Source organism: Diceros bicornis, chromosome 22, assembly GCF_020826845.1.
Source record: "Diceros bicornis minor isolate mBicDic1 chromosome 22, mDicBic1.mat.cur, whole genome shotgun sequence".
NCBI classification, from domain to species: domain Eukaryota; kingdom Metazoa; phylum Chordata; class Mammalia; order Perissodactyla; family Rhinocerotidae; genus Diceros; species Diceros bicornis.
The window spans coordinates 51481404-51507174 of NC_080761.1; the positions used below are offsets into that span (position 1 = coordinate 51481404).

General features: G+C 35.9%; 1 long non-coding RNA gene across 4 annotated transcripts in view; it reads right to left on the reverse strand.

Annotated features, from left to right (window-relative positions):
* Positions 1 to 25771, reverse strand: part of LOC131420152 (uncharacterized) — a 69101-nt gene that overhangs the window by 21071 nt on the left and 22259 nt on the right. Inside the window, exon 1 of one of the 4 annotated variants that reach the window (XR_009223489.1) lies at positions 13348 to 13372. The exons of the other annotated variants lie outside the window; for them this stretch is intronic. This is a non-coding gene — a long non-coding RNA (uncharacterized LOC131420152). Of the gene's footprint in view, positions 1 to 13347; positions 13373 to 25771 lie in introns of those variants that run through there. 4 annotated transcript variants of the gene reach the window in all.

Genomic DNA, 25771 nt, shown 5'->3' on the forward strand with positions numbered 1-25771 from the left:
TATAAACAGAAGAGTACTCTACTACTAATAATAGTGCACATCTGAATATTACTTGATAATTTTCAGTGATTTAATTGGTCTTATGTACTTGAGACTACAGGAAGTGCTAAATACATAGTATGCTCAAAGTTCCTGTCTACAACTAAAAAATAAAATAAGTCAAAAGTAATTCCTTAGCATTATGCATTCTTGTACAAATTACTTAAACCTACACAGGCTCATTCATAAATTGGGCTAGTAATGGTTCCAAATTCATAGATTTGTTATTAAGCTTTCATGGACAAATATATGCAAAGTGCTTGGAAGTGTGGCTGGCACACAGAAAGCATTGATAAAGTTTAGTTTCATTATTAACACCATAATTATGTTTATTTTGCCATGATTTAGCCATATAGCCTTGTTATACTTGCCATACAGAATTGGAAACCAGAATCCAGCATATTATCTAAAGACCACCATAGATAGATTAGGGTAATAATATCCTTGTTTTACTAAGGTGTCTAGCAAAGAAAATCTTCCCAAATACGTGGTGACACTCAAATCAGTCTCGGTGTCCCAAGGGTTTTGAGTGTGAAATTCACATAGGGAATGCAGCCAAGTTAGAGAGAATCATACCAGCAGGAAGAAAAGCAGACCCCGAGGGAAGCTGCAGCACACACGAGAGGGCTGAGGAGAGTAGAGAGAAATTAATACCTACTTCAGAGGAGATGCCAAGAGATGAGCGTAACTGAGGATATTGTTAGGCCACCAGATCTACTATTTAATCTTGAATATAAATAAATTAGATCTCATTTCATTGCCGGGACACAGAATTTTATAGTCTTACAGTTAGCTCTTATCCTCTGAAGGAAAGAAGTTTCTGTTTCCTAACACACTAAAGAGCCAAACTAACATAGCTTATTTCGTCTGTTCTCCCAGTGACCAAGATGTAGGCTACTACTGGGGATGGAATACTGTAATCATATATCCATGCCCCTGTATGCCAAGTCTTGGTTACTCCCTGAACGTCCAAAATTTCCTTTCACCTCAGAAAAGCAAGGGCATTACGTGTTAGCATTTTCTATGTCAATGAGTCATATATAAAATTATGAACGTATTCTTGAGAAAGTACAAACTATGGTTGTGTTTTAAATAAATAGGCACAAAATATTTCAATCCAAATTGGTTTGATGACTTCTAAGACTGTTTTCTCCTTTTAAGAGAGATAAAGAAGTGTTCTGGAACAATTCTCTTCCAGCCTAGAAATGGAACAGAGCAGACATGGGCTGAGAGACTCTGGAAGCTCTATAAAAAGACAAACCTTCCCTAAGGCCCTTGTGGTCAGCGTCCACCTGCTGGAGTTGTCCTGTAACCGACTAGGTTTATGATTAAACAGAGAGAACAGTATTTGGCCTGTATATACATCTAAACCTGAGGTATGATGTCAAGACAACAATAGTGGAAGTTATAAGGCTGGCTATATTACTAATTATCTCCGTATCTTAGAAAGTAATTTAATTTCCCTGGTCCTCAATTTCCTAACCTCTAATGAGATATGGTTGTAGAAGATTGTCATTAATAAACTCTCCAACTCTTCAAATCTATAAATTAGCTTGTCAAGTCCCTGACATATCGGAATAATGCTGAAGATATTATTACACTAAACATAATTTTATATCAGGGATTTGTTTAACACAAACAAGCAATCATGCTCTGAATTTCCATACAGGCACTCAGCTGAGATGTTGAGAGTTGAGTTGTACATTTAATCGTTGTTTGAAATGGGCACAATTTTGTCAGTATTGAATATGGTCAGTATTATATTCATAATTTATGCAAATGTGTAACTATTCTCATGTGTCATTAATTCTTGAAAAAACTGGGGAATTTTAAGTCGACATGCTTTTGTAACGAGAAGAAAACACCTTTTCTCTAAATCAGATTTTAGTTTTTGTCTGCTCATTTGCTTTTTCACACTGAATAGTAAATTGAAAAAATGTTTCTAGGCAAAATGAATAGTTCAAAGTTTATTCCATATGATTTGGCTTGCTATGGCATTTTAAGGCATGTGTAATATGATTTTTCCAATGGCAATAAAAGACTTGGGTTTAAATCCCAACTCTACCTTTAGTATTTTTTTTCCACCTGATTGCAGGCTCTCCTCCTTACTAATCACATTTACTTACTAAGGCAAAAACGGCAGGGAAGTGATGCTTACACTAAGACAGAAAGCAAAGGAAAGAGGTCGGTCACAAAAGAAAGGAAGTGCAATCCTTCTGGCTTTCCTTCCTTTCCTTTCTCAGTCTTCATAAACCCTCTATACTTCATGAGATTCCCCCTTGATGGTCAATTTGGAGGTAATCTCCTCTTTCCTTCTCAATAATCCTCTGGAACCATAATTATGCTTCAATTGTAGTAACTTCAAAATCGTATCTTACAGTCACTACATTTGTGAATTTTCTCTGCACTATATTGTAAATTCCTTGAACACAAGAAATGAATTTCAGTTCTCTGTATATCCCAGCACACTTTCTTAAAATAAGAACACAATGAACATTTGTTGAATTATCTGAACCTGGAAATCCCAAAGCTTCGTTTTCTCTGCTGATACTCAACTCTTTCTCAGAGTATGTGACTTAGTTTAGAATGGAGGATACTTAATGGCTAAATAAATGAAAAAGATTTATGTATTTGTCAGCTTTGCTTAGTAATAAATACACTCCAAATCTCAGGTATTTACAATTATGATTATTTCTTGTTCAATTTAGGTGGTGATTTGTGGTGCAACTATAACTTCTACCCCCGAAGCTTTTCTGGTGGGGTTTGGCACTGTTCCATGTTTCTTTTCTCTCTGGAAAGAGGGAAGGTCTCCTGTGAGATGTGCCAATTAGCATGACAAAAGGGAAGAAAACAGGGCTGAGCTCAATCATAAAATCATACTTAAAGTTTCTGCCCAAATGTGTCATATGTCACTTTTGCTCACGTTACATAAGCAAAGCAAGTCACGTGGCCAAACCCAAGGCTATGGAGATAAAAAAGTCACATGGCAATGAGTAGTAATGTATAATTCTATTACTGAGAAGGAGGAATTCAATAATTGCTGTCAATAATGCAATAGAACATTTTGCACATTCTTAAGGGCATATGTTCATTTTCATCCTTTCTATATGTGAAATATAATCCCCACCTCACACAGAGAAAGAGTTATCACATTTTTGAGATCAGAACTTCAGGTTCAAATTCAAGGATTGAATCTACACAAAAGTTCCAAATAAGGCTTACTTTACATGGAGAAATATGGACTAAAAAGATGTTATTTTTCTCTACACACCCAATGCACATTAGTGCAACAAGGAGGAATAGCCTCAATGAACATCTGCTTTCAGGAAGAGAAAGAAATCTGGCCAACAGCAGTCACAAATTCATGGCAATTCTGAAATCCTATAGCCCTGGAGATAACTTTTCTTTATTATTCCCAAATTCTGTCGCTATGAGAAGTAACTCAATACAGTGATCCCCAGGGATCTTTGTTTCTCCTTCTGGTATGCCTTTCCTTTTCCATTACTCTCCTCACTCTCACATAAAAAAGGCACCAGTAAGCATGCATTCCTCCAGTGCTTCTGACCTGTTTCCAACCCACAACCATAGAGGAGACCAATGGGTGTATTACAGGCCAACAATTCCATCACTTCCAATCCAAGTTGGAATTGAATTTGTTAGTATAAATATCTTTAAAAAATATAAGAACAAAAGTGATTTTTCTATTTTCCTTATGTTTAAGTTACATTGATTTATTCGTTTCTATGTTCTTTTTGATGTTCTATAACACAATATATTATCCGTATATAAAAGTCAGTTTACTACTTCTCTTCTTTTAATTCTTTTTCTTTTTGCCTTATTGCAATGGATATGACCTCAGATTTTACGATGAATAGAAATATTAATACTGGACACACTAGTTCCCAATTTCAGGAGGAAAGCATTAAATTCTATACTAGTAAGTATCAAGTTTTAATGGTAGATATGATTTATCAGATTAAGAATGTTCTCAGCTATGCTCAATTTGCTGAAATTTATTTAATTTGTGAAGAAGACTAGCCCTGAGCTAACGTCCATGCCAATCCTCCTCTTTTTTCTGAGGAAGATTGCCCCTGGGCTAACATCCGTGCCCATCTCCCTCCACTTTATACGGGACGCCGCCACAGCATGGCTTGACAAGCGGTGCGTTGGTGCGCACCGGGGATCCGAACCTGCGATGCCCGGGCCACTGAAGCGGAGCACACGCACTTAACTGCTACACCACCGGGCTGGCCCTGAAATTTAATCTTTATCATGAGTGTGTTGAATTTCATCAAATACTTTTTCTGCATCCATTGAAAGGAACATATTTTTTTGTTATATTGTATATTGTTTATATTATATATATTTTGTTATATTGTATATTTTTGTTATATTGTAATATATATATTGTATATTGAATCATTTATTGATTTTCAGATGTATTACATTTTATGTCTATTTAATATCCTCACACGTCGTTTTACCTATGCATGATGAATTATAGTTTTTATACATCTCTGGATTTGAATGGCTAACAACTTGTTTGGGATTCTTGATTCTATTCATGAGATTGTCTATTCAGTAATTGTCCTGTTATTTTTCTTTTTTTCTGTAGTTATTTTTGTCAAGTCTTGGCATTAAGGTTATGCTGACCTCATAAAATGGGTTGACAAGTGTTCCTATTTGTACATTCTTTCTGCACTTGTGTAAGGTTAGCAATATTTCTACCTTAGTAATTTGTACAAATTCACTTGTGAAGTCTCTGAGATTAGAGTTCTTTCTGTTGGAAAGTTTTGTTTAGAATTCAATTTTCTCAATAGGTATAAAGTTATTTAGATTTTTCTATTTCTTCCTGAGTTAATTTTGCCAAGTTGCATTTTTAATGGATTTTGTCCATTTTATGCAAATTACCAATTATGGCATAAGCTTGCTCAGTATATCTTTTATTGCCTTTTAATTTTAATCAGTTATATTAATGATTAATTTTCTTATAATAAATCCCTCCCATTTTAAATGTACACTGCAAAGCACTTTTGACCAAGGGTAATTCATATGACAAATAGATAGTTTGGTAACATCCACTGATGGGTCTTTTCAAACATATCCGGTCATATGGTCACCACTACAATCAAGATATGGACTGTTTCCATTGCCCGAAATAGTGTCCTTCTGTGTTTTTTGCAGGCAATTCTCTTGCCTCAGCCCTAGGCGCCTTGAAACCACTAACCTACTTTCTTTCACTATAGTTTTTCCTTTTCTAGAACTTCAAAAAAATAGAACAATATAATGTAATCTTTCGTGTCTAGCTTCTTTCACTTTCAGAATACTTTTGACACTCCCATGATGATGCATATATTAATAGATCTTTTTATAGCTGAATTGCATTCCGTTGCAAGGATATACTACAATTTGTTTATTGATTTACATGGTGAGGAATATTTGGGTTGTTTACAGTTTTGACCATTATGAATAAAGATGCTATGAACATTCACATATGTAGACTTCTATATAGACATGTATTTTCCTTATTCTGACAAAATACCTTATTCTGACAAAATTTATTTTCTGAGTCATATATTACATTTAATTTTATAAGAAATTGACAACCTATTTGTCAAAGTAGCTGTACTATTTGTATTCCCACTAACATGTATGAGAGTTTCAGATGGTCCACATCCATGTCAACACTTATTATTGTCTTTTTAAATTTTAACCATTCTAATAAGTACTAGTGGTATCTCATTGTGGTTTTCATTTGCATTTCTAGCAACTGATACTGAGCATAACGTCCAAAATATCGTTTTATGAACTTTTTAATGTCTAAAGAATCTCAGGTCATGTTAGATTTTTCATAAAAATGGCCATAATAATCCTTCCCATCCCTGCATACCTACTCTTTGAAATACGAATTTGAATATCTTCCCACCAATGGGTGCAGTTTATTTCTTTACCCTTTGGTCTGGGTTTAACCATATGACTTGCTTTGGGCAACTTGCCATTTGGAAATGGGACACAAACAAAAGATTGAAAAGCTAGAATTAAATGGAACAGTAATCTCCATTTTGAAAAATCCAATGGTTATTTTCTGCCCTCAATTTATTGATTTATCAGCAACATTTGACATAACTTTTCATTCTTCTTTGAAACACTTTATATACTTTTTCTCACTTTATACACTTGACTTCCAAAACACCACACTTGCTTAATTTTCTTGTTCTTTTTCTAGCTCTTCTTTCTCCATACCCTCATCCAAACAACCTCTTAAATTTGGCATGCACCAGGGTACAGTCCTCGGATTTCTGTTCTTTTCTATTGACATCCAGCCTCTTGGTGATCTTATTCAGTCTCATAGGTACTAATACGTGTATGCTGAGGAAAACCAAATACATATCTCCATCTCAGACCTTTATGTTTGAGCTCTAGGTTCTTATCCATTGCCTACCTAACATCTCCATTTAGATGTTTCCTGATTTTCTTAAATTTAACATATGCAAACTGAGTTCCTAGTCATTTACCCCCCCCAAAAAACCTTCTCCTCTTGAAGTTCTTACAGATCTCCGTTACTCTTGTCAAAATATTCTTGGAGTCATCTTTGATCCTTCTTTCGTGAATGTCACCTCTAATCTCTCAGAAAATTCTGTTATCTCTAACTTAAAAAAAAATATATATATATATAGACTCCAATGACATCTCATTGACTCTATTACCACAGAGCTGATCCAATTATGATCATTCTTATCTGGATTATTATGATAATCTTCTAACTCATCTTCTTAATTCTGTCCTTGTCTTTATCAGTCCATTTTTACCATGGCAGCAAAATTATCCTTTTGAACCATGAATCATATTATGCCACTGCTCTTTTTGCAAGATCCACACAGTCTGGTCCTGCACGACCTCTTTGAATTCACCTACTATTCATTCCTTCACTTTCTCAGCTACATTTTTAGTGACCTCTATGGCATTCCCCCAATGTATTGCAACATCATTGCCTTTGAACTGGCTCTTAGCTTTGGCTGGAATTTCTATCATATATCTTCATTGCTCTCTCACTCATGTTGTTAATTTTTATTCCATCATAGATTTTTCAAGGAGCTCTCCCTAAACAACTTTTTAAAAATTGAACTCCCCTCTGTAAATGCTCACTCTTCACTTTCCTGCTTCATTTTTCTTTCTACAGCACTTACTATTTTCTTACACAGTACATGTAGATGGTGTACACACACATGCACACATACACTGTTTGTATTCACTCTCTAAAATATGATCTTTATTATAGCAGGATGTATGTGATCATCCACTTGTTCACGCCTCTATCCCAAGTGCCTGGCAAAATGGTAGGCTCTCTATAAACATGTCTTGAATAACCGAATGCATTAACGAATCTAAATTATACTACCACAGTACTTTTGTCACTAATATAATAGGATCTCAGTTTCTGTTTGATTTCATTTCCAACGAAGTAGATATTTTAAATGCAGAAACATAAAATTTATCTCTGATTTCTTGTGAACCACTAAGTCTTTCAAATAATGCAGAGACTGAAACTATCTCATAAAACTTACTGAGGCAATTTATTGCTCTGAAATTATAGAGGATAAGTGAAGAAAATCAGAATGTTGAAAGCATTCCACCAAAGCGAGCATACAAAGAACCTAGGTCAAAAAAATGTACCAATGTTGCAATGCATCTACTGTTGAAAACTAACACACTTGACAGTTGAAATATTAAAACTAAATCATTAAACATATCCTCATAATGGTTGTTTGACCAACTCAAGATATGTACTGCAGTATGTACTAAGTTGCTTTCACATATTTTAACAGCCATGTCCAATGATATGGAAGTTGTCATTGTGTGAGATTGTAGTACTCTTACTTTATCATAGCCAAATAGCAAATTATAATACTAATCAATAAGTAAAAAAGTAACCCAATATAACTTTTAAAAAGCTTCCTCAACATATCCAGGTGTTAGCCACTATTCCATATTAACATGTCAACCATAATATATTGCTTATAATCCAGATCTATTGTACAAAAAAAAATTTTGCACTAAAACTCATTGTGCAGGCTAGGGGGAGAGTTAATTGAATGATGGAAAAAGGAAACAACAAAAGTCTATTTTACAGAAATGGAAATTTCTGTTAATAATAAGTTCAGAAAATATAATTTTCCAAGCAGGAAATATTAGAAAAATTTTATAACTGAACAGCAGGAAGAATTTGGAATTTGAATTTGGAGGGCATGAAAGGGATGTGTTCATAATAGAAGACAGTTGCATACCCTTAATTGCTTATTTTATATGTATTTGATTAACACTTAATATTAATAAATACGTAATATAAATGTTTAGCACTCTCGTTCTGAAAGGGAGTTCAGGCTGCTTAAAAGAGCTCATGAAGCAGAGTAAGTGTAGTAATATAATGAAATTATTATAAGAAGGAAAATAAATCAAGAACAAGATTTTTAAAAATATGTGAATATATCTGAGATGCACGCTAATTACATACATGGAAAAGAAAAGAATGCTTGCTGTGAGCCTACTGTTCAGATCATTTTTTTAATTGAATTTATTCACGAAAAATAAACAATTTTCATGAGCTGAATATTTTTGTCAAATTAAATTGTTTGCAGAAGTGTAATAGGTGAATCACATAGGAGTGAGACAGCCATGAATTTAAGAAGATCATGAACCCAGAACCCCTTCATCTTCTTGCCTTTGAATTTCATAGAACATACTTTTAAAAATAACTCTTCTGGGGCCGGCCCTGTGGCTTAGTGGTTAAGTGAGTGCGCTCCACTGCTGGCGACCCGGGTTCGGATCCCGGGCTCGCACCGACGCGCTGCTTCTCTGGCCATGCTGAGGCCGCATCCCACATACAGCAACTAGAAGGATGTGCAGCTATGACACACAACTATCTACTGGGGCTTTGGGGGGAAAAAAATAAATAAATAAAATCTTTAAAAAAAAATAACTCTTCTAACCTATGTAATATACGTGATAAAAGAAGAAAGTACATGTATAACTATTGGAAAAACAGGAACAGAATGTACAGTATGCTTGATGTTCTTTTCTAGTTCTAAACTAGAAAATTATTGAAAACAATGTTCAAGTTTACAAGTTGACCCATTACTCATCATAAAAGGTTTAATCTCTGAATTTTCTAATACACAAATCCACACACACAAAATATATTCTATGTGGTTAAACATAACCATATGAAAAATAAAATAATAAACATGCAAAAACATCCAAATAATTTTGAGGGAATTAAGTTTTATGAAATACTTTCTATTTCTTAAAAACCTAAGAGAAACACACAAAAAACTAAACAATGTATTTTAAACAATTGGAATACTAATGGCCATATGAAGAAGCAAAAATATGGAAAATTTTGGCATGACTAGTTTCTAACCCCTTCCTGAACACCACAAGGCAATTCCTAAAAAAGAAAGTAACAAGGTCAAATTCTGAGATTTCTTACTGATGTAGTTTAATTAGGAGTCAGATTGTTTACAGTCTGGGGAGGAGAAAACAATAACAGCAACAAAGCCTCAGGTGAGGTAAGAGACCTAGTAAAGTTCAGCATTTTTCACAATTTCCTAGAGTTGCTGATTTGGCAATACTGGCTAGGAACACAATAGACATAGCTGAAAAGTCAATATCTGACACAGAGGAAAGATTAGAGCTACCACAATAAACTCATATAATATTAACAAATATATTAAGGCACTTATGGGGAAAAAAATATATGAAGGACAAAGACTATAAAAATAATTCCCAAATAGAACACTGAATAAATGACATTAAAATCAAAAAGCATTAGGGAGATTTAATGAAGAGAAATTTCACTGCAATGAAAGACAAAGTGTACCTTTGTATTGAAAAGTCAAACCTTAAAACAGGAAATTTCGACTCAGCATGAGAGATTTAAAGACACAGATGGAGTTAGCCAAAAACTTATCCAATTTGGTGTCTCTCTTTAAGAAAAAGAATACAGTATTTTGAATACAAAATTAGATATCAAAGTAAATATTTAGAAAAAAACAAATTACAAATTTAAAATGTTTTGATTAATACCACAAAATCCAAAAACAAAATAGTATTTCCATTAATTAAATCTTTGATACACCACTACAATACTTTTCTCCCCTACGTTTATTGAAAGCATTAATTTTTATTTTCTTTCACAGGATAACTATATTGCACTGCTTTTTCCTCAAAAAGGACACAATGGTAATTATTTCCTTTAGTATAAGTTACTATTTAATATTGAGAACTCAGAATAGCTTATTACAGCTTCTCAAAATGTTATTTAACAATGACATGTAATTTTTTTCTTTTTTTGAGGAAGATCAGCCCTGAGCTAACATCCATGCTAATCCTCCTCTTTTTGCTGAAGAAGACCGGCTCTGAGCTAACATCCATTGCCAATTCTCCTCCTTCCCCCCCCCCCAAGCCCCCCCAGTAGATAGTTGTATGTCATAGTTGCACATCCTTCTAGTTGCTGGATGTGGGACACGGCCTCAGCATGGCTGGAGAAGTGGTGCATCGGTGCGCGCCTGGGATCCGAACCCTGGCTGCCAGTAGCGGAGCGCGCGCACTTAACCGCTAAGCCACGGGGTCGGCCCTGACATGTAATTTTTAAGACTGCTGGAAGTTTTAGGAAAACTTCTATTAAAGTTTGCAGCCTTTCCCCCTAACATTTGGAAGAATGTTTCACAGTCTAGATTCTAGCTTCATACTTTTCAAACTATTTTCCTGCCTACATAATTCGATTGCTGGACGTCACAGAACGTACTCATATTGTACCGTCATCTCTGCGTCTGTGTCTTAGTGTCTTGATATCTGGACAGTCAGCACAGTGAGAGGGAGGACTATTCCTGGAAGTGATTTTAACACCTAGACTGCTGCTAATAATTTAACTGCACACAAAATTGACTGTGAACCACATAAACATAACACTAAAACCAAAGTAAACTTCATTTTTAGTTAACCCAATTCCCAAAATGCCTAAGGCCACACTAACCTTACTTTATATGACAAAGGGAAAGTCAGAATTGAATAAGACACAAATCTTAAGCGGCTGAAGTACCTTATTTTTCCATAAACATAGGACCTATGTGAATACCTTGCTAGTGAGTGACCTTGAAGCTTAATTTTTATTGGCTTCATAATATATGTGTTTCTTATTAAGACGCATCCAAATAAAGAAAAAGTTTTTTCAGTCATACAGGTTGTCAAAACAACTTAACGCTGAGGTTGGCCTCAGACTTCTCTTGAGCATTATTCAAAGCCCAACACAATTAAACTATGTCTATAAGTTCCAGAGGATGAAAGTATGACTTACAAGTATTAAAACAAGCCTGGAGAGGGTTGTTATAACAGAGAGATATTTTCAAACCTGAATATACTCATGGAATGATTTTGTGTCATGTACTTAATGATGAAATTAAACCCATAAGTAAATTTTTTTTAAGTGAAGGAATAAAGAAGTGTTGGTTAAATATCAAGTAATAAAAAAATAACTAAATAGCCAGAGGAATTGTGGCTGCAAATGAAATATATATACTGCACAGCATGATAAACAGAAAGTGGAGGGGAAAATATGAAAGAATCATAATTTAATCTTTCCTTTCAGGGATCCAGATATATTACCTAGTGTTGAAATATGTATTTAAAAATAACTTTCAAATAAACATTCTGAGTCCAACAATCTTAAAGAAATGATTGAAAAAGATATTTGATCCTTACTGTCATGGGGCTTGCAGCAGCTGAAGACAGGTTAGCAAGAAGCCGGAGGTAAAAGATTTGTAAGCCAAGGCAAGTTTCTGGTTTTGTATTTTTTTTTTGTCTCAAGAAGATAAATGAAGAGCTGTGTCTTGAAAAGATTGTTCTGATAATGAAATGGAGAACGGACTAGAGGACAGAAGATTCTAAATTTAAAGGTGGTCTTTTACTTATTTATTTACTTATGCATTTGTTTTTCTTTTGGTGAGGAAGATTGGCCCTGAGCTAACATCTGTGCCCATCTTCCTCTATTTTGTATGTGGGACACTGCCACAGCATGGCTTGATGAGTGGTGTGTAGGTTCGGGCCTGGGATTTGAACCTGCAAACCCAGGCTGCCGAAGTGGAGCACATGAACTTAACAACTATGCCACTGGGCCAGCCCTAGAAGATTCTAAATTTAGAGAAAGAAGTCAGGACAAAATACAACGGACAGGGACATTTGTGACGGCATCATAAACTAAAGCAGTAACGGTGGGAATAGGGGGAAGGGAGAGATTCAGTAAACATTAGAAAGTAAAATCAATAGGACTAAGTGATACAAGTAGGGAATGGGGGATGCATATGATTAATTTTTTGGTAAGAATAATTACAGGCATACCTTGTTTTATTGCACTTTGCTTTATTGTGCTTCGCAGATATTTCATTTTTTACAAGATCCTCCACCAGCAAAGATATTATAAATTGCTGAAGGCTCAGATGATGGTTAGCATTTTTAGCAATAAAGGATTTTTAATTAAGGCATGTACTTTGTTTTTAGACTTAATGCTATTGCACACTTAATAGACTACAGTATAGTATAAACATAACTTTTATATGCACTGGGAAATCAGAAAATTCGTGTGACTCTCTTTATTGCAGTAGTCTGGAACTGAACCTGCAATATCTCCAAGGTATGCTTGTATTTAATGAACACTATAACACTTATTTCTAGATTAGATTGGGTTTTGCTCAATTATTCATTTTGCATTCCTTAGAAAAAGCCAGTTTACAAACTCAGTCAAGAATTATTAAGGGGAGAGAAGTAAGACGGCGGCGTAGGCAGACTCTGAACTCACCTCCTCCCGCAGATGCAGCCAATTTACAACTACTCGTGGAAAAATATCCCCTGAGACAGAACTGAAAACTGGATAAGAAGAACTCCTGCAACAAAGGACAATTCTAATTGAGGTGGAAGAGGCAGAAACTCCCTTCTGGAGAGGAAAAACACTGCCTTCACGAGCCGCAGCTTCTCACAGCTGCCCGGGAGCAGCCCACAGGTACGCAGCCCTCCCTGGAGGCGCGGGGCCCTGAGGCCGCTGTGAGCATTTTGCAGACCCAGCACAATTGACACAATGGGCATAATATCTGACTTTGCCTGCTACTAAAACATTGGGGAGTACCACCAGAAAAGCTGGTTCAAAAAGAAATTAAAACCAGCTCTTAAAGGGCCCATGCGCAAACTCACCCGTTTCAGAAAGCATCCTAAAATCACCAGAAAGAAAGGTGCATAATGCTTTGGTGAACAGAGACTCACCTGATAGGCCCTGAGTGCATCTCGGCGAGAGGTGAGACCTCTCCAGCATCGGGGACGTTGGCGGCGGCCATTGTTGTGGCCTGGTGTGGGCATGCTGACACAGATGCCATTGGAGTTCTCCCTGGGGCCTGTTAGCCCAGGTCTGCCCCACCCACTAGAGCACCGATTTAATCCAGTTCTGGCCCCACCCAACAACAAGCCCTGAGGCAACTTGTGGGACTGCATAGATTGGTGACTGGATTCTCTGCAGCCTGGAAACTGAGCCCACTTCAGTGGGGCAGGGCATGCCCAAGGAGTGGGTGGAGAGTATGGGGCGGTGGTGGATTGTGTGGGGCTCCCGCCATGGAGAGACTGGGTCCAATGTGGGAGGGTGGGGCCACCACACGGGTCAGGACTGTGTTGACTGTGTGTGTGGACCTGTGGGTGGCAGGGCTTGTCAGCTGCAGAAGACTTGTGCTTCTCAAAGACCCACATAGGGGGTTTGCCCCACCTTCCAAAGTCTGAAACAATTGGATGCTCCTGTGACTGAGGTGACCCGCACCCAGCTGCAATCCTCAGAGAGCTGACAAGAGACCTAAAGGCTGGAGGCTTATAACAATTGTAAGTACCTGAGCTTAAGAACCTGCCAAGTTGGGGGCCTAATCACTTAAAAGAAATACTGCAACACAAATGTGGTATTAGAACTTGCAGCCAACTTTGCTGGGGCTCCCCACACCTGATAAAGAGACTAAAGGGCCCACAACAACTACAAACAGCTGAGCATTACAACAGCTGACCAGGAGCATAACTCGGCCTACCTGGGCACATACAGGGAGAGCAAAGAGGCCACAACAGAAGGACACACATAGCCCACACAGGGGTCACCCCTGGAACATTGAGAACTGAGGGAAGCACACTGCAGAACACCAAGGCATCACTTGTATAAGGTCACCAATCTAAGAGCAGGAGATGTAGCTGACCTACCTAATACTTAGACACAAGCACAGGGAAAGAGTCAAAATAGGAGGCAAAGGAATACATTCCAAGTAAGGGAACAGGACAAAACTCCAGAAAAGGAACTAAGTGAAACAGAAATGAGCAACCTACCTGACAGAGAGTTCAAACTAAGAGTGTTAAGGATGCTCACTGATCTGGGGAGAAGAATAGATGAACTCAGTGAGAATGTCAACAAAGAAATGGAAGATAGAAAAAAGAACCCCAATCAGAAATGAAGAATACAATACTGGAAAAGAGAAATTCACTAGAGGGACTCAAAAGCAGAGTACAGGATACAGAAGAACGGATCTGCAAGCTGGACGAAAGACTAGAAGAAATTACCCAAGCTGAACAGGTAAAAGAAAAAAGAAATAAAAAAAGTGAGGACAGTCTAAGGGACCTCTGGGACAACATCAAGCACACTAACATCCATGTTATAGGTGTCCCAGAAGGCAAAGAGCGAGACAAAGGGGCAGAGAATCTATTTCAAGAAATAATAGATGAAAACTTCCCTAACCTAAGGAAGGAAACAGACATCCAGGTACAGGAAGCACAGAGAGCCCCAAACAAGATAAACCCAAAGAGGCCCACACCAAGACCCATCATAATCAAAATGTCTAGAATTAAAGATAAAGAGAGAATCCTAAAAGTCGCAAGAGAAAGACAAGTTACATACAAAGGAAACCCCATAAGGCTATCACCTGACTTCTCAGCAGAAACCTTACAGGCTAGAAGAGAGTGGCACAATAAATTCAAAGTGCTAAAAGGAAAAAACTTATAACCAAAAATACTCTACCCAGCAATATTATCATTCAAAATGGAAGAAGAGATCAAAAATTTCCCAGACAAGTTAAAATTAAAGGAGTTTGTCACCAAGAAACCAGTGCTACAAGAAATGTTAAAGGGACTGATTTAAGGGGAAAAGAGAAGACCACAATTAGGAAAAATTATCTATTTCCACGATGAGGGCATTGGATACAAATGCACAAAAAAGAGGTTAGATATGCTATCAAAAACATAAAATGAGGGAGGAGGGGATTTAAAGAGTAGAGCTTTCAGACAGAGGTTAAATTGAAGAGACCATCAATTCTGTATAGAAGGAGAAAGGAACAGAGAAAGACTACTAAAACACTGAGAAAAAAAGTTAAAAAATGGCAGTAAATACATCCTTATCAATAGCTATTTTAAATGTCAATGGACTAAATGCCCCAATTAAAAGGCATAGGGTGGCTGATTGGATAAAACACCAAGACCCATAATATGCTGCATACCAGAGACAAACTTCACACCTAAATACACTTATAAACTGAAAGTGAAGGGGTGGAAAAAGATACTCCATGCAAATGGCAATGAAAAGAAAGCTGGGGTAGCAGTACTCATATCAGACAAAATAGACTTTAAAACAAAAACTGTAAAAAGAGACAAAGAAGGGCATCACATAATGATCAAGGGAACAATCCAACAAGAGGATATAACACTTGTAAATATCTACGCACCCAATGTAGGTGCACCTAAATATATAAAGCAATTATTAACAGACACAAAAACAGAAATAGACAATAACACAATAATAGTAGGGGACTTTAACACTCCACTTACACCAACGGATAGATCATCCAAACAGAAGATCAATAAGGAAACTTTGGCCTTAAATGACACTCTAGAACAGATGGACCTAGTACATATATACAGAGCATTCCATCCAAAAACCAAAGAATACACGTTCTTTTCAAATGCACATGGAACATTCTTCAGGATTGATCACATATTAGGCCACAAAACAAGTCTTCATAAATTTAAGAAGATTGAAATAATACCAAGCATCTTTTCTGATCACAACGGTATGAAAGTAGAAATCAACTATAGGAAGAAAATAGAAAAGCCACAAATACGTGGAGATTAAACAAAATGCTACTGAACAACGACTGGGTCAATGAATAAATCAAAGAGGAAATCAAAAAATACCTGGATACAAATGAAAATGAAAATACGACATGCCAGAATTGAAGGGACACAGCAAAAGTGGTTCTAAGAGAGAGGTTTATAGCAATACAGACCTATCTCAACAAACAAGAAAAATCTCAAATAAACAATCTAACAATGCACCTAAAGGAACTGGAAAAAGAAGAACAAACAAAGCCCAAAATCAGTAGAAGAAGGGAAATAAAAATCAGAGCAGAAATAAATGAAATAGAGACTAAAAAAAAATAGAAAAAATTAATAAAACCAAGAGCTGGTTCTTTGAAAAGATAAACAAAATTGACAAACCTTTAGCTAGTTTCACCAAGAAAAAAAGGGAGAAGGCACAAATAAGTAAAATCAGAAATGAAAGAGGAGAAATTACAACAGACACCTCAGAAATACAAAAGATTATAACAGAATACTATGAAAAGCTATATGCCAACCAATTACACAATCTGGAGGAAATGGATAAATTCTTAGAATCATACAACCTTCCAAAACTGGATCAAGAAGAAGTAGAGAATTTGAATAGACCAATCACCAGTAAGGAGATAGAAACAGTAATAACAAACGTCCCCAAAAATAAAAGTCCAGGACCAGAGGGCTTCCCTGCTGAATTCTACCAAACATTCAAAGAAGACTTAACACCTATCCTTCTCAAACACTTCCAAAAAATGAAGAGTGGGGGAAGCTCCCTAACTCATTCTACGAAGCCGACATTACCCTGATACCAAAACCAGACAAGGACAACACAAAAAAAGAATACTACAGGCCAATATCATTGATGAACATCGAAGCAAAAATCCTCAACCAAATACTAGCAAATCGCATACAACAATACGTTAAAAAGATTACACACTATGATCAAGTGGGATTTATTCCAGGTATGCAGGGAGGGTTCAACATTCACAAATCAATCAACGTAATACACCACATTAATAAAATGAAGAATAAAAATCACATGATCATCTCAATAGATGCAGAGAAAGCATTTGACAAAATACAACATCCATTTATGATAAAAACTCTGAATAAAATGGGGATAGAAGGAAAGTACCTCAACATAATAAAGGTCATATATGACAAACCCACAGCTAATATCATCCTCAATGGTGAAAAACTGAAAGCTATCTCTCTAAGAACAGGAACCAGACAAGGATGCCCACTGTCACCACTCCTATTTAACATAGTACTAGAAGTCCCAGCCAGAGCAATCAGGCAAGAAAAAGAAATAAAGGGGATCCAAATTGGAAAGGAAGTGGTGAAACTCTCACTATTTGCATATGACATGATTTTATATACAGAAAACCCTAAAGAATCCACGAAAAACATTTAGAAGTAAAAAAAGAATACGGTAAAGTTGCAGGATACAAAATCAACATACAAAAATCAGCTGCATTTCTATACACTAACAACGAAGTTGCAGAAAGTGAAATTAAGAATACAATCCCATTTACAGTTGCAACAAGAAGAATAAAATACCTAGGAATAAACTTAACCAAAGAGGTGAAAGATCTGTACACCGAAAACTATAAAACATTGCTGAAAGAAATTGAAGAAGACACAAAGAAATGGAAAGATATTCCATGCTCTTGGATTGGACGAATTAACATCGTTAAGATGTCCATACTTCCTAAAGCAATCTACAGATTCAATGCAATCCCTATCAAAGTTCCAACAACATTTTTCACAGAAATAGAACAAAGAATCCTAAAATTTATATGGAACAACAAAAGACCCCGAAGAGACAAAGGAATCCTGAGAAAAAAGAGCAAAGCTGGAGGTGTCACACTCCCTGATTTCAAAATATACTAGAAAGCTATAGTAACCAAAACAGCATGGTACTGGCACAAAAACAGACACACAGATCAATGGAATAGAATCGAAAGCCCAGAAATAAACCCACACATCTACTGACAGCTAATCTTTGACACTGGAGCCAAGAACATACAATGGAGAAAAGAAAGTCTCTTCAACAAATGGTGTTGGGAAAACTGGATAGCCATATGCAAAAAAATGAAAGTAGACCCTTACCTTACACCATACACAAAAATTAACTCCAAATGGATTAAAGACTTGAATGTAAGACCTGAAACTATGAAACTTCTAGAAGAAAACATAGGCAGTACGCTCTTTGACATCGGTCTCAGCAACATATTTTCGAGCACCATATCTGACCGGGTTAGAGAAACAATAGAAAAAATAAACAAATGGGACTACATCAAAGTAAAAAGCTTCTGCACAGCAAAGGAAACCATCAACAAAATGAAAAGACAACCTAACAATTGGGAGAAGATCTTTGCAAACCATATATCTGATAAGGGCTTAATCTCCAAAATATATAAAGAACTCATGCATCTCAACAACAAAAAAACTAACAACCCAATTAAAAAATGGGCAAAAGATCTGAACAGACATTTCTCCAAAGAAGATATACAGATGGCCAACAGACACATGAAAAGATGTTCAAAATCATTAACTATCAGGGAAATGCAAATCAAACCTACAATGAGATATCACCTCACGCCCATCAGAATGGCTATAATTAACAAGACAGGAAACATCATGTGTTGGAGAGGATCTGGAGAGAAGGGAACTCTCACACACTGCTGGTGGGAGTGCAAACTGGTGCAGCCACTATGGAAAACAGTATGGAGATTCCTCAAATAATCAAGGATAGAGCTACCATATAATCCAGCTATTCCACTGCTGGGTATTTATCCAAAGAACTTGAAAACACCAATGCGTAAAGATACATGCACCCCTGTGTTCATTGCAGCATTATTCACAATAGCCAAGACTTGGAAGCAACCTAAGTGCCCATCAAGGGACGAATGGATAAAGAAGTTGTGGTATATATACACAATGGAATACTACTCAGCCATAAGAAACGATGAAATCCAGGCATTTGTGACAACATGGATGGACATTGAGGGTATCGTGCAAAGTTAAATAAGTCAGACGGAGAAGGACAAATACCGTATGATTTCCTTCATTAAGTAGTAGATAATAACAACAATAAACAAACACATAGAGACAGAGATTGGATTGGTGGTTACCAGAGGGGAAGGGGGGAGGGAGGAGGGCGAAAGAGATAATTCGGCACATGCGTGTGGTGATGGGTTGTAATTAGTATTTGGGTGGTGAACATGATGTAATCTGTGCAGAAATACAAGTATAATGATGTACACCTGAAATTTATACAATGTTATAAACTAATGTTACTACAATAAACAAAACAAAAAAAAAGAATTATTAAGGATTTAGATCATTCCAATCAGCTACCAAATGAACTGATAAAGAATATCTCTCTTTTTGGACAGCAACAGAGTTACTGCTATTTGTGTTGCCCACTTGCTAGACTATACAGAAGAGAAAAGAATGTATAGATTTGAGCATCCGGAGTTTGGGCCTCCAAAAAAGCTAAAACCCACATCTTGCTTAGAGACCTCATACAACACATAAAGGAAGGTAAATATAGTCATCTTGAAAATTAAATTTCTTGCTCCAGAAATAGTTTATTTTAAACAAAATTTCTCAACCAACTGCAAAATTCAAGAGAGACTGAAGTCAACTCAGTACAGAACATATACGAAATCTTATGTATTTATGATCATTATGTATTTCTATTAGATGTGTGAGTTTACAGTCAGTCACATCCTTAGATAGATTAAAGATTCAAAAATAGTGCTACATTTGAAGACACAAGCTGTTAGTCTTGTTAACTTAATTTATCCCAGTATGATTTGTAGGGATTTGTGTTTGCTCTAAAGTATATCCTCTGGGATTTAAACGAGAAAGATTATTATAGTTTGAACTGATGTTCATTCATGGTTATTCTTTGGAATAAAAATGGATTTGGGACATATGAGTCAATATGTTCAGAGTTCAATTGTCCATTAGAGAATTCCTTTTTTGAGAAGTGAATTAATAAATGAATATAGCTTTGCAAGTTCTAATTAAAACAAATTATCTGTTTATTTATCTATGTATATTTATATAAAGGAAAAATATGTGAGAAATTGAACAAAGCTAATTTAATCTTTAATATATTTAACTTGAGCCTTTACATACAATTCAGGTTTTATCTATGTGTGCAGACACTTTCTGTGTGTCTTTGTGCTTTTGTTTCAAATTAACAGCTAATTCTTTCCTTGACTGCCAGAATTAACAGAAATAAGACACATGGGAGGAAAGCTGTTTGCAAGCCACACCTGGGTAGAAATTATTTCCTTTTACCTGTATCCTATCTCATGACAAGCATGGCTTCAATACTACTCATCTAATATTTTTAAAGTTAAAAAAATCAAATTTTCTAAAAATTACAGCTAAAGAGAAAAATCTACCTCTGCTACCATTTTGTCATTTGACTTGAATCAATTAAATTGCTTTCTTTTACTATATTGTAAAATCTGAAGTTCACTCTAGGAAGTTGTGCTCTTAAAAATATAAACATACCCTATTTATTAAGTATATGTGACAGGAACTGTTGGCTAATAAATCCATTATTCAAGACAAATCAAAATCCATCTGACGTAGTCTCAACCTGGATGCCTCAATTTACCACCTATATTTAGTGATGATTATTTCTGTTACAAGAGATTTTCCACTTCGCAAGAGAATTCATCTCAAGACAACTCCAAACATCAAAAAAAATTTGGTAAACTTAAAATAAGATTTAATTTGCAATGTTTTCTTTATAATATCTTCAGAAACATGGTTTTACAAATTGTAAAGCAATTGTAGTGAAACAATAAAGAAAGAAAGGATAAGGAATCACTAGCATCCTTTAAGGAACAAATATTAGGTTAAAAAAAGGTGACTACCTAAATATCTAGAGTCTATTTTTTTAATTTTAGCCCTTAGTCCTTTATAGCAATGTCTACAGGTATCAATAATTCAATTTAAGAATAAAAAATACACTTATTTTAATAGGATTCAAACTAGGAAAGGGAAATGAACCCAAATTGTTTGAGCTACTTAAATTATTTTTATCAGGCTGCCTCCCTAAAGGAGGATAATTTAATTCAAATAGATCAGAGTATTGACTGAGAGGTAGATCCCAAGGTATTTAGCAGATAAATGCAACATTAAAATGAAACCCATCCAATGTGATAACATTGAAAGTGGATATTTATATTTAGGACTCTTTGTCTGAGGTCAGTAGATTATTTATAATAAAATAGTGTTTAAGGCATTAACTTTCACTGGATATTTTAAGAAAGAACATAGCAATTGCTGGCATAAAAAAAGAGCAATTGTTAGATAGTGATTGTTACTACCTAATCTGAATGTAAGTCTTTTTGAAGTTACATAAGAGGGTAAACTTCTTTATCCATGAGATTGAAGTGGCATTTTCAAATATTATTAGGGAAGGAAGCCATGATTGTTAATGATTTGGACTCTGGATTAAAAAGTCCTGGATGTATTCTTACCAGCTGAATGATCCTGGGTAAGTTGCATATTGCCTCTAAATGTCAACTATTTCATCTATAAAATGGTCGTGTGATGGTTAATTTTAATGAGAGTGCCTACCTCAAAGTGGAGTAAAGATTTAATGATATAATACTTCTAAAACTCTCAGTATAGTGACTGGCATAAAGTAAATACTTAAATGATAAAAGAAAAGATAGATCTTGGTTTTATTGTTTATACAGCTCCTCATCGAGTCAAAAAAATTTTCATCAACTATGTCACTGATTCAAGTCTTGTTTCTGATACAAATGAATAAAGGCTAATAAGTAATCTGTTAGAGTAAATGGATTATCTAATTAATAATTCATATTAAAGCTGCACAATCTTATTTCTGCAACAGCCTTGCAAATGTTCACTATGTCTGCCTTCATTAATCATGGGAGTCATTCATTCATTCATTCAACAAGTGTTCAATAGTCTCTTCTGTTGCAGAGCTTATGATACAATTGTGACACTCAATTATTGTGTTTTATTTGTCTTTGAATTCAAGATGCCTAACAAACTGCTGGTCTCCAAATACACAGGAGGGGAAGGGAAACATGGTAAGATGAGGGTTGTTCAAGTAGCGAAAGGACTTGTGTTTAGTCAGGCTTGCATGGATTTGCTACTGGAAAGTTTGAGATTGCTGATGGAAAGATCTGGAAATCTAAACCCGGTAGCCTGTATATTATAAGTAAAAATGCAAGGCTAGAATTGACTGAAAGTAAAGGTGGATATGAGCTTTAGATGTCAAAGAAGATGCAAAACAATCTCCTTTGAAGTTGGGAGAATCGCATTACTAATAGCAGGATGGGTAGGCAGCTTTGCTCACCTGTCGGATTTCAGGTACATTTGTGGCTCTGACCCTAAATATCAATTCCTAGGGTTGTGGAATTTTCAACATCAGTATTCAGCTGCATGGTTGAAGACACAGAGAAAACAGATGGCTGTGTTGCTGAGTTAGGAAAAGGGAAGGATAGAGGGAAGGGAGCTAGGAGTTTTCGGAAAAGATTGTTTATCATGATGGACTACTGATTATGTGCAGGGTAAAGAGGAGATGGAATGCAAGGGGAAATTTACTTATGGATAGAAATTGGATTAGTAGGATCAATGACAAATATTGCTGAGAGTGTACTGCATTGTATAATGCCAGAATATATAAATTTAGAAGTATTGAAGTTTCTGCTCATCCACACACACACACACAAAAAAACAGTATATATACCAATTCATGCTAAAATTGACACATATTGGGGAAGATATGAGTGCTTTAATGATTTAAGATATAGATTTGAGTGGTCACTGGACTTTCATCAGAAATTAACTGTTATATAATGATTTTTCCCCCCTTTGGGGAAATTTCTTATAAAAAAGAATATTAACTAAGTTTATAAGGCTGGTACTGTCCCTACTTAATGTAGGATAGCTATGCACTATCAATTTGGAACTATCACCAAATATATTGACCTACTATATCAAAATTCAGTATATGGAAGTCAATAAAACATCTGGCTACCTTCCATGAAAATAACTTCTCTATTTGGAATAGTTACATGATGAAAAACAAGAACAGATTTAGAACATCAGTATACATCCTTATAGCTCAGAAAGATTACTATTTATGCTTAATTTTAAAACTATATAAAGTATTTTAAATTAGGTACTTATCAAGTAGAAGAGAAAATAAATATGGATGAATCTGTAGCTTATCAGGAAGCTCCTGCTTTCAAGGCAAAAACATCTAAAACTATAGAGAGAAAATATTAAAATAATGAAAGAATAAACAGTCATATAGGGGATACTGTAAAAGTGAGTGAAAGAGTTTATCATTTCCACTAAACTGCATATAGAAAAAGTAAGTATTTGGTGTTCTGTTTTATTACCATATTATAAGAAGACCCTTGGTCTACCATGGCAAAACAGAGCCTGCAATATAGCAGCTTTTCAGTTCTGCCATATAAATTTATGTCTTCTTCAGAAGTGAAATCTTTTGGCAGAGAGTTGAAGGAAGAGAAAACCGAAAGGCTCCAGAGAGAAGAGAATAAATGGAATAGATTTGATAACTCAGTGAAAGCTTTTGCTTTAATGTTAATTTGAACTACAATGAGAAGGTTATTGGCAAGGACACAAACTTTGCTTTTTATATTTATAAGAGTTATATTACATTGTATGTTTATTTGAAAGAGGCTGAATGAGCACTTCCGTTCTTTCTCTGAGACTGCTAGAATAAAAGGAGGCACTTTGGTTAGACAAGGTTGGAAAAGATCTGAGATCTCCCGGGGACCTCGCTTCCATCACACAGCCTATCATCTTATGCGATGCTGTCAAATGACAGAAGCTCCTCCTAGGATAAGAAAGTATTAAATTTGAAGGAAAGCGTTCAAGTGGCTAGAGTCAATTCCACTCCAGTGAAATATTACCTGCTTTTTCTTTTGTATTAAGGAAAAATTGCAAAATATTGGAATGACTTTCTTCACTTCCAGAGAAGCAGGCTACAAATAGGACAACAAAAAAAACCCCAATACCTCAAGCAAATCCTTCTATGAAGATACCCACACCTATTAAAATTACCTCCACCTCCTACCCACAGCCCGGAGATCAGCCTGCATATGTGGATGGTGGATGAAAACTGAGAGGTGCTTTCTCGTTAAGAAAGAGGTAAACCAAACATCTGAGGCTGCGGGCTCTTCTCCCACAGTGAGGAACTGAAGACACAATCCAGCTGCTCACTATTGTGATCAAGTTCCCCAGTCCTACCCCCAGAGTGATGTGCTATACACATCTTCTTCCGAAAGAACAATGTGACAGATTAAGTAACAGTTCTTTCTCTGGTGCAGTATGCAAGCTCTGTCACTCATGAATGCCTTTACCTTGATCGTTTCCTGGCCAGGAGTACATGTGTAGGCCTCTGAGTGTTCCTGGTGGGAGAATGAGTGAGGGTTTGTGCAGAATGTTGTCCTTGGTTCACCTGGTATTAATAGTATAAACAGAACCTACCCACGCAGCACTGTTTCTAAAACCTCTTTCAAATCCACTGCTGTTTGGCTTTACATTTTTCAATTTTTATTATTGGGTAAAATTCAGCATACATTACATGATGTGCATTTGCCTAGATCATTCTCCTTTTATCCATACATTTTTATAAAGCTTGCGATTTCCAGGTAGTAATATAGTTTGGGTTTTTTAAGTACGTGGATCATCAATCTGGCTTTGGTAAGAAAATAGCTTTTGTTCGCATATTTACATCTTTGCCAAGCTTTCCATTTGATTCAGCTTTTCTCCATTTATGTGATTTTTTTACAGGAATAGTATCTGCCTTGCATGACTGGATTTTTTATTTGAGCTATGAGTTTATAGCCATACAGTTTAGCGTTTTGGACTTTTAAGAAATAAATTTCAAGATGAAATCTAACCCTTCCTCTGCCAGAACCCTTAGCTCAATTATTAATTTTTCACTAAAGTTATTCGTATTGCAGTTAAGGAAAGGGAGCTTATAGTTTGCATAAGCGACATGTTCTCATTTTAATTCAGAATACTATAACACTAAAACTACTCTTTGAAAAAAGAATTTAAAATATTACACATTAACCATGGGTGGGCAGGAAAAGACCTGTGAGATATCGGTCCTTGTACCCAGCCAACCTTCACTGTAACTCAATCTGCAGAGATGAGGGAGCTACCACTGGAACTGAAAACAGCTGCAATGAAAGCAGAGCTATGGGAGAAGTAATGAAAAAAGAGGGCAATAGACGATTTGGGTACTTTTAGCAGAGAATAAGGAAAAGGAGAATTTCCAGATGGACCTTATGTCCCAGACTGGAAAGAAGGAATACAAAGGCAGGAAAGAAACCTCTCCCTTGAGAGGCCAGGATGGAAAATCTTCTCCAGGTGTAAAAGTTATGTCCATTTATGGATACTCTCCTTGCAAGTTTCTCTTAAATTTTCAGGTTCTAACTTTGGTTTGGGATTTTTTTCTTATATGTCGTTTTAGTATTTGCAATGAAGAATTTGGGATGAGGACCTAAAACAGCAA